Here is a 9,862-nt window from a genome sequence, read left to right as displayed (position 1 = left end):
AAACGCACATTGACAGATCTTCTTCTGTCTGTTCTCCAAAATTTTATCAAGTGTATATTTCTGCAGGTGCATGTAAAACAATTGATTCCATTTCATTGGCTTTTGCTCTACATTTGTCAAAATAGAATTGATTTTTGCCTATTTTCTTTATTTCCTTTTTAGACTTGATAAATGTGAAAGACTGATCGAAGTGGAGGAGAAACATCAGTCAAGTCAAGTCAAGTCATCTTCGTTTATATAGCGCTTTTAACAATGTAGATTGTTTCAAAGCAGCTTTACATAAATAAACGTATAATTTAAAGTAACAGAGATTGTTTTGGCTTTATAGCGGTTCTTTAATAAAGTTATTTTCCAGCTAAAGTTAGTTTCATTTGTTATTAAATTAGGGGCCGCTAAGACGACACCATTCTCTCTACACAGACTTTAAACGCGAACCTGTGAGAAACACTGATGGCGTTCACATGCGCATTAAGAATTGGTTCTATAGTTATTGTGCGTTTGAATATATGTGCGCAGGTTTGGAATTCCCTACAAACCAAGACTAAACAAAGTACTGGGCTTTCCTTATAAATTTTGATACAGAATTTTATTTTATTTTATCACTTCGGGGTAGGTACGCGAAACGAATTTCCCGAAAACGCTTTATCTGGAGTGGTAAAGGGATCCTCCATAGGGAGAGACTAGCATCAGCATCAGAAACCTCATAACTACACATGCCCTCAGTGAGGGAGGACCTTGGCATGCATCTAAGGGTTCACGCTGGAGAGAAACCTTATAATAATAATAATAATAATAATAATTCATTACATTTATATAGCGCTTTTCTCGGCACTCAAAGCGCTTTACATAGAAGGGGGGATCTCCTCAACCACCACCAATGTGCAGCATCCACCTGGATGATGCGACGGCAGCCATATTGCGCCAGAACGCCCACCACACACCAGCTTACTGGTGGAGAGGAGACAGTGATGAAGCCAATCAGTATATGAGGATGATTAGGAGGCCATGATGGACAGAGGGTTACACCCCTACTCTTTCGAAAGACATCCTGGGATTTTTAATGACCACAGAGAGTCAGGACCTCGGTTTAACGTCTCATCCGAAGGACACACTGCAGGAGGGATTTTGGCCCACTCCTCCACACAGATCTTCTCTAGATCAGTCAGGTTTCTGGGCTGTCGCTGAGAAACACGGAGTTTGAGCTCCCTCCAAAGATTCTCTATTGGGTTTATATCTGCCAAGTCATGTGTGTGGAAAGAGTTTCACAAGAACAGGAGGTCTTAATGTGCTCTGAATTCACTCTGGAGTAAGGCCATTTAACTGTGATCAATACCACGTTATTTTAGCATCAAAACAACACTTGAGAACCCATGCAAATGAGAAGCCTCACAATTGCTGAGCTATCTCAAAGACCACCAAACTGTCTGTTCCTGCGAAAAGCATCATTGTTTGTAGGAATTTTTTAAATGTTATCGGGCATAGTAACAGTTCTAAACCATTACTGGATTGCATTGAGTTCTGTTGCCAATGAAATTCAATGGTTAACAATGGGAAAAAGCTATTTTTTCCCCTCAGCTTTGAAATGTGATGAAGACCAAAGAAGTGCTTCTCATGGTCAGCTAGACCACATTTTCCCATCATCATTAAGCAGTGACCCAAATTAGTTTTTTTGTATGGCATTTTTTAAATTTATTTGCCAAAATTAGAAATGATATTTATATACAGGTTTATTAAAAATAGCAAAGTTTTATGTAAAATTCCCATTAAATCTGTATTGTAGAAAGCGCTATAAAGATAATGGGCACTTCATGCTAGATGTAATGCTCTTGCTATTTATGTTTAGGCTGCAATGTGTGTGTGTGTGTGTGTGTGTGTGTGTGTGTATATATAGTGAGGAAAATAAGTATTTGAACACCCTGCTATTGTGCAAGTTCTCCCACTTGGAAATCATGGATGGGTTTGAAATTGTCATCGTAGGTGCATGTCCACTGTGAGAGACATAATCTAAAAAAAAAAATCCAGAAATCACAATGTATGATTTTTTAACTATTTATTTGTATGATACAGCTGCAAATAAGTTTTTGAACACCTGTCTATCAGCTAGAATTCTGACCCTCAAAGACCTGTTAGTCTGCCTTTAAAATGTCCACCTCCACTCCATTTATTATCCTAAATTAGATGCACCTGTTTGAGGTCGTTAGCTGCATAAAGACACCTGTCCACCCCATACAATCAGTAAGAATCCAACTACTAACATGGCCAAGACCAAAGAGCTGTCCAAAGACACTAGAGACAAAATTGTACACCTCCACAAGGCTGGAAAGGGCTACGGGGAAATTGCCAAGCAGCTTGGTGAAAAAAGGTCCACTTTTGGAGCAATCATTAGAAAATGGAAGAAGCTAAACATGACTGTCAATCTCCCTCGGACTGGGGCTCCATGCAAGATCTCACCTCGTGGGGTCTCAATGATCCTAAGAAAGGTGAGAAATCAGCCCAGAACTACACGGGAGGAGCTGGTCAATGACCTGAAAAGAGCTGGGACCACCGTTTCCAAGGTTACTGTTGGTAATACACTAAGACGTCATGGTTCGAAATCATGCATGGCACGGAAGGTTCCCCTGCTTAAACCAGCACATGTCAAGGCCCGTCTTAAGTTTGCCAATGACCATTTGGATGATCCAGAGGAGTCATGGGAGAAAGTCATGTGGTCAGATGAGACCAAAATACAACTTTTTGGTCATAATTCCACTAAACGTGTTTGGAGGAAGAAGAATGATGAGTACCATCCCAAGAACACCATCCCTACTGCGAAGCATGGGGGTGGTAGCATCATGCTTTGGGGGTGTTTTTCTGCACATGGGACAGGGCGACTGCACTGTATTAAGGAGAGGATGACCGGGTCCACGTATTGCCAGATTTTGGGGAACAACCTCCTTCCCTCAGTTAGAGCATTGAAGATGGGTCGAGGCTGGGTCTTCCAACATGACAATGACCCGAAGCACACAGCCAGGATAACCAAGGAGTGGCTCTGTAAGAAGCATATCAAGGTTCTGGCGTGGCCTAGCCAGTCTCCAGACCTAAACCCAATAGAGAATCTTTGGAGGGAGCTCAAACTCCGTGTTTCTCAGCGACAGCCCAGAAACCTGACTGATCTAGAGAAGATCTGTGTGGAGGAGTGGGCCAAAATCCCTCCTGCAGTGTGTGCAAACCTGGTAAAAAACTACAGGAAACGTTTGACCTCTGTAATTGCAAACAAAGGCTACTGTACCAAATATTAACATTGATTTTCTCAGGTGTTCAAATACTTATTTGCAGCTGTATCATACAAATAAATAGTTAAAAAATCATATATTGTGATTTCTGGATTTTTTTTTTTTAGATTATGTCTCTCACAGTGGACATGCACCTACGATGACAATTTCAGACCCCTCCATGATTTCTAAGTGGGAGAACTTGCAAAATAGCAGGGTGTTCAAATACTTATTTTCCTCACTGTATATATATATACACTGCTCAAAAAATAAAGGGAACACTTAAACAACACAATGCAACTCCAAGTCAATCACACTTCTGTGAAATCAAACTGTCCACTTAGGAAGCAACACTGATTGACAATCAATTTCAAATGCTGTTGTGCAAATGGAATAGACAACAGGTTGAAATTATAGGCAATTAGCAAGACACCCCCAATAAAGGAGTGGTTCTGCAGGTGGTGACCACAGACCACTTCTCAGTTCCTATGCTTCCTGGCTGATGTTTTGGTCACTTTTGAATGCTGGCGGTGCTTTCACTCTAGTGGTAGCATGAGACGGAGTCTACAACCCACACAAGTGGCTCAGGTAGTGCAGCTCATCCAGGATGGCACATCAATGCGAGCTGTGGCAAGAAGGTTTGCTGTGTCTGTCAGCGTAGTGTCCAGAGCATGGAGGCGCTACCAGGAGACAGGCCAGTACATCAGGAGACGTGAAGGAGGCCGTAGGAGGGCAACAACCCAGCAGCAGGACCGCTACTTCCGCCTTTGTGCAAGGAGGAGCAGGAGGAGCACTGCCAGAGCCCTGCAAAATGACCTCCAGCAGGCCACAAATGTGCATGTGTCTGCTCAAACGGTCAGAAACAGACTCCATGAGGGCGGTATGAGGGCCCGACGTCCACAGGTGGGGGTTGTGCTTACAGCCCAACACCGTGCAGGACGTTTGGCATTTGCCAGAGAACACCAAGATTGGCAAATTCGCCACTGGCGCCCTGTGCTCTTCACAGATGAAAGCAGGTTCACACTGAGCACATGTGACAGACGTGACAGAGTCTGGAGACGCCATGGAGAACGTTCTGCTGCCTACAACATCTGTGAAGAGCACAGGGCCCCAGTGGCGATTTTGCCAATCTTGGTGTTCTCTGGCAAATGCCAAACGTCCTGACAGACGCTACGCTGACAGACACAGCAAACCTTCTTGCCAGACACTACGCTGACAGACACAGCAAACCTTCTTGCCACAGCTCGCATTGATGTGCCATCCTGGATGAGCTGCACTACCTGAGCCACTTGTGTGGGTTGTAGACTCCGTCTCATGCTACCACTAGAGTGAAAGCACCGCCAGCATTCAAAATTGACCAAAACATCAGCCAGGAAGCATAGGAACTGAGAAGTGGTCTGTGGTCACCACCTGCAGAACCACTCCTTTATTGGGGGTGTCTTGCTAATTGCCTATAACTTCAACCTGTTGTCTATTTCATTTGCACAACAACATGTGAAATTGATTGTCAACCAGTGTTGCTTCCTAAGTGGACAGTTTGATTTCACATAAGTGTGATTGACTTGGAGTTACATTGTGTTGTTTAAGTGTTCCCTTTATTTTTTTGAGCAGTGTATATATATATATATATATATATATGAAGTCTTCAGATGCAAAAGCCTCTAAGTGCCATCTGAAATTTTCTTCTAGAATGATAATTTTTATCAAGCTCGTATATTTAAGTTCAGTAATTTCACTTAAATGGCAATGAAAATGACCTATTAATTGTCATTTAGGTGAAATTACTGAACTTAAATATATGAGCTTGTTAAAAATGATCATTCTAAAAGAAAATTTCAGATGGCACTTAGAGGCTTTTGCATCTGAACTCTTCATATGTATATTATATAGGCTAAATAATCATGAACACAATGACGGGGTGAAATGGGCACCAGGTAAAATCTGAGAGAATTGTATTTATTATTTGGGGATTCAAATATTTGGTTCCCCTCCTTGAACTGCCACCTTACCGTGGTGGAGGGGTTTGAGTACCCGAATGAACCTAGGAGCTATGTTGTCTGGGGCTATATGCCCCTGGTAGGGTCTCCCAAGGCAAACAGGTCCTAGGCGACGGGTCAGACTAAGAGCGGTTCAAAACCCCCTATGATGCCCAAAAAAAGGAGGACCGTGACGTCGCCCGGTATGGCGCAGCCGGGGCCCCACCCTGGAGCCAGGCCCGGGGTTGGGGCTCGTATGCGAGCGCCTGGTGGTCGGGCCTCCCCCCATGGGGTCCGGCCGGGCTCAGCCCGAAGGAGTGACGTGGGGCCACCCTCCCGTGGACCCACCACCTGCAGGAGGGACCGTAAGGGGCCGGTGCTAAGTGGATCGGGCGGCAGTCGAAGGCGGGAGCCTAGACAACCCGATCCCTGGACGTGGAATCTAGCTCTAGGGACATGGAATGTCACCTCTCTGGCGGGGAAGGAGCCTGAGCTTGTGCGTGAGGTTCAGAGATTCCGACTAGAGATAGTTGGGATCACCTCCACGCACGGCTTGGGCTCTGGAACCACACTCCTCGAGAGAGGATGGACTCTTCACCACTCTGGAGTTGCCCATGGTGAGAGGCGGCGGGCTGGTGTGGGTTTGCTTATAGCTCCCCAGCTCAGCCGCCATGTGTTGGAGTTCACCCCGGTGAACGAGAGGGTCGCTTCCCTACGCCTTCGGGTCGGGGATAGGTCTCTCACTGTCGTTTGTGCTTACGGGCCGAACGGCAGTGCAGAGTACCCGGCCTTCTTGGAGTCTCTGGGAGGGGTGCTGGAAAGTGCTCCGACTGGGGACTCCATCGTTTTACTGGGGGACTTCAACGCCCACGTGGGCAGCGACAGTGACACCTGGAGGGGCGTGATTGGGAGGAACGGCCCCCCTGATCTGAACCCGAGTGGTGTTCTGTTATTGGACTTCTGTGCTAGTTACAGCTTGTCCATAACGAACACCATGTTCAAGCATAAGGGTGTCCATCAGTGCACATGGCACCAGGACACCCTAGGCCGGAGGTCGATGATCGACTTTGTGGTCGTTTCATCCGACCTCCGGCCGTATGTCTTGGACACTCGGGCGAAGAGAGGGGCGGAGCTGTCAACTGATCACCACCTGGTGGTGAGTTGGATCCGATGGCGGGGGAGGAAGCTGGACAGACTCGGCAGACCCAAACGTACTGTGAGGGTCTGTTGGGAACGTTTGGCCGAATCTCCTGTCAGAGAGATCTTCAACTCCCACCTCCGGCAGAGCTTCGACCAGATCCCGAGGGAGTCTGGAGATATTGAGTCCGAGTGGACCATGTTCTCCACCTCCATTGTCAACGCGGCCACTCGGAGCTGTGGCCGTAAGGTCTCCGGTGCCTGTCGAGGCGGCAATCCCCGAACCCGGTGGTGGACACCGGAAGTAAGGGATGCCGTCAAGCTGAAGAAGGAGTCCTATCGGGCCTGGCTGGCTTGTGGGACTCCTGAGGCAGCTGATGGGTACCGACGGGCCAAGCGGACTGCAGCCCGGGTGGTTGTGGAGGCAAAAACTCGGGCCTGGGAGGAGTTCGGTGAGGCCATGGAGAAGGACTATCGGTCGGCCTCGAAGAGATTCTGGCAAACCGTCCGGCGCCTCAGGAGGGGGAAGCAGTGCCCTACCAACGCTGTTTACAGTGGAGGTGGGCAGCTGTTGACCTCGACTGGGGATATCACCGGACGGTGGAAGGAATACTTCGAGGATCTCCTCAATCCCGCCGTCACGTCTTCCATTGAGGAAGCAGAGGCTGAGGGCTCGGAGGCGGACTCATCCATCACCCAAGCTGAAGTCACCGAGGTAGTCAAGAAACTCCTCGGTGGCAAGGCACCGGGGGTGGATGAGATCCGCCCTGAGTACCTCAAGTCTCTGGATGTTGTGGGGCTGTCTTGGCTGACACGCCTCTGCAACATCGCGTGGCGGTTGGGGACAGTACCTTTGGACTGGCAGACCGGGGTGGTGGTCCCTCTTTTCAAGAAGGGGGATCGGAGGGTGTGCTCAAACTATAGGGGGATCACACTTCTCAGCCTCCCTGGGAAAGTCTATGCCAGGGTACTGGAGAGGAGAATCCGGCCGATAGTAGAACCTCGGATTCAGGAGGAACAGTGTGGTTTTCGTCCCGGTCGTGGAACACTGGACCAGCTCTATACCCTCTACAGGGTGCTGGAGGGCTCATGGGAGTTTGCCCAACCAATCTACATGTGCTTTGTGGATTTGGAGAAGGCATTCGACTGTGTCCCTCGCGGCGGCCTGTGGAGGGTGCTCCGGGAGTATGGGGTCCGGGGCCCTTTGCTAAGGGCTATCCGGTCCCTGTACGACCGGAGCAGGAGCTTGGTTCGTATTGCCAGCAGTAAGTCAGACTTGTTCCCGGTGCGTGTTGGACTCCGGCAGGGCTGCCCTTTGTCGCCGGTTCTGTTCATAATTTTTATGGACAGAATTTCTAGGCGCAGCCAGGGGCCGGAGGGGGTCGGGTTTGGGGACCACACGATTTCATCTCTGCTCTTTGCGGATGATGTTGTCGTGTTGGCCTCATCAGACCAGGACCTCCAGCATGCACTGGGACGGTTTGCAGCCGAGTGTGAAGCGGCTGGGATGAAAATCAGCACCTCCAAGTCCGAGGCCATGGTTCTCAGTCGGAAAAGGGTGGCTTGCTCGCTTCAGGTTGGTGGAGAGCTCCTGCCTCATGTGGAGGAGTTCAAGTATCTTGGGGTCTTGTTCACGAGTGAGGGAAGGATGGAACGGGAGATTGACAGGCGGATCGGTGCAGCTTCTGCAGTAATGCGGTCCCTGTACCGGTCTGTCGTGGTAAAGAAGGAGCTGAGCCGCAAGGCGAAGCTCTCGATTTACCAGTCAATCTACGTTCCTACTCTCACCTATGGTCATGAGCTGTGGGTCATGACCGAAAGGACAAGATCCCGGATACAAGCGGCCGAAATGAGCTTTCTCCGCAGGGTGGCTGGGCGATCCCTTAGAGATAGGGTGAGAAGCTCGGTCACTCGGGAGGAGCTCAGATTAGAGCCGCTGCTCCTCCACATCGAGAGGGGTCAGTTGAGGTGGCTCGGGCATCTTTTCCGGATGCCTCCTGGACGCCTTCCCGGGAAGGTGTTCCGGGCATGTCCCACCGGGAGGAGACCCCGGGGAAGACCTAGGACACGCTGGAGAGACTATGTCTCCCGGCTGGCCTGGGAACGCCTCGGTGTCCCCCCGGAAGAGCTGGAGGAAGTGTCTAGGGAGAGGGAAGTCTGGGCATCCCTGCTTAGACTGCTGCCCCCGCGACCCGGCCCCGGATAAGCGGTAGAAGATGGATGGATGGATGGATGAATATTTGGTTTATCATTTTAATTTTGTTAAGAAGATTTTGAGTGAAAACAATAGTTTCCTGTATGGAAGGAGGAACCTGCAAACAAATAAATGAATGATAGTAGACACAAGCAAATTTCAGAATAAACATGATTTAATGTTATTTAAACTTTCAATAAACGTTTTAAAAACAATTTGCAGCTGAACACTAAATCCTAAATATGTAATATTTTCATTTTTTGAAATACATTTTCATTTAACATGGTTAACGCTTCTCCACATTCAGTAACAGACAATGCTCCACTTCCCAAAAACTATAGTAAACAACGCAAAAAAAACCCAACAAAAAAAAAAAAACCTTGAAAACACTTTAAATATATAGCGGTTGCTCTGTAAAACCTCACTCATTGTAGTAACATCCCATGGTCATATATTTTTTAAATAAATCAAGAGTGAATTGAGAGTATTTAGTGTATATGTTTATGAGCCATTTTAATAGGCAAGGCAAGTTTTTTTATACAGGACATTTCATACACTATGGCAATTCAAAGTGCTTTACATAGAGAGGAATAAAAATAATCACAAAATAAAAGCAAGGAACATTCAAACAGTTATTCAAAAGCTTTACAAAGAAAGGAATAGTTATATCGAAATGGATTTTGATTGATTGCATCATGGCCAGATAAACATCAGGGCTAATACTGAGCACACATGGGCAAAGTAACAGCAGATTCTGTTCTCCAGAGTTTAGCAAATAATTGCCTTCCAAATTATGCAAGTGCTCCACGTTTCATTGGCTGTTAGGAGGTGAACTTTACCTTTACTCGACTCAGTTTAGAAAACACATTGATTTTTTTCATCTGTTTGTGCTGACCACTCACTTTTAACACCCCCACGATTAAACAAAAATCCATGATGTTTTTGTTGTTTTTGCCCTAAATAATTATGCACTAACAGAATTAGTCTTTTAAACCATTGTCGATTGCATGTATTTTCTGTGGTAATAATATTTATGCAGCACATGTTTTGTCCATAAAGCTTGTATTGAACATTTGTTTAATTAATCTTCTTTATAATTTCAAAGGTAATAGGTAAATAATTTTTCCTATTTCTTTTACCAGTTAAAAGGTATTGGGAGCCAGAAACACCAATGACACATTTCATAATGAAGTTGATTTCAAGACGGTATTACAAAAACAAAAATGCTGGAATTGATTTCTGTGCTTTTCCAAAAAGCAAAACTATTTAACACATAATGTTTTCAAAAATGCAAGTCCAAAAAT

The sequence above is a fragment of the Scardinius erythrophthalmus genome (assembly GCF_964197995.2).
Source record: "Scardinius erythrophthalmus genome assembly, chromosome: 14".
In the NCBI taxonomy this organism is placed as follows: domain Eukaryota; kingdom Metazoa; phylum Chordata; class Actinopteri; order Cypriniformes; family Leuciscidae; genus Scardinius; species Scardinius erythrophthalmus.
The sequence above is the reverse complement of the archived record's forward strand: the minus strand, read 5'-3'. Positions refer to the sequence as shown.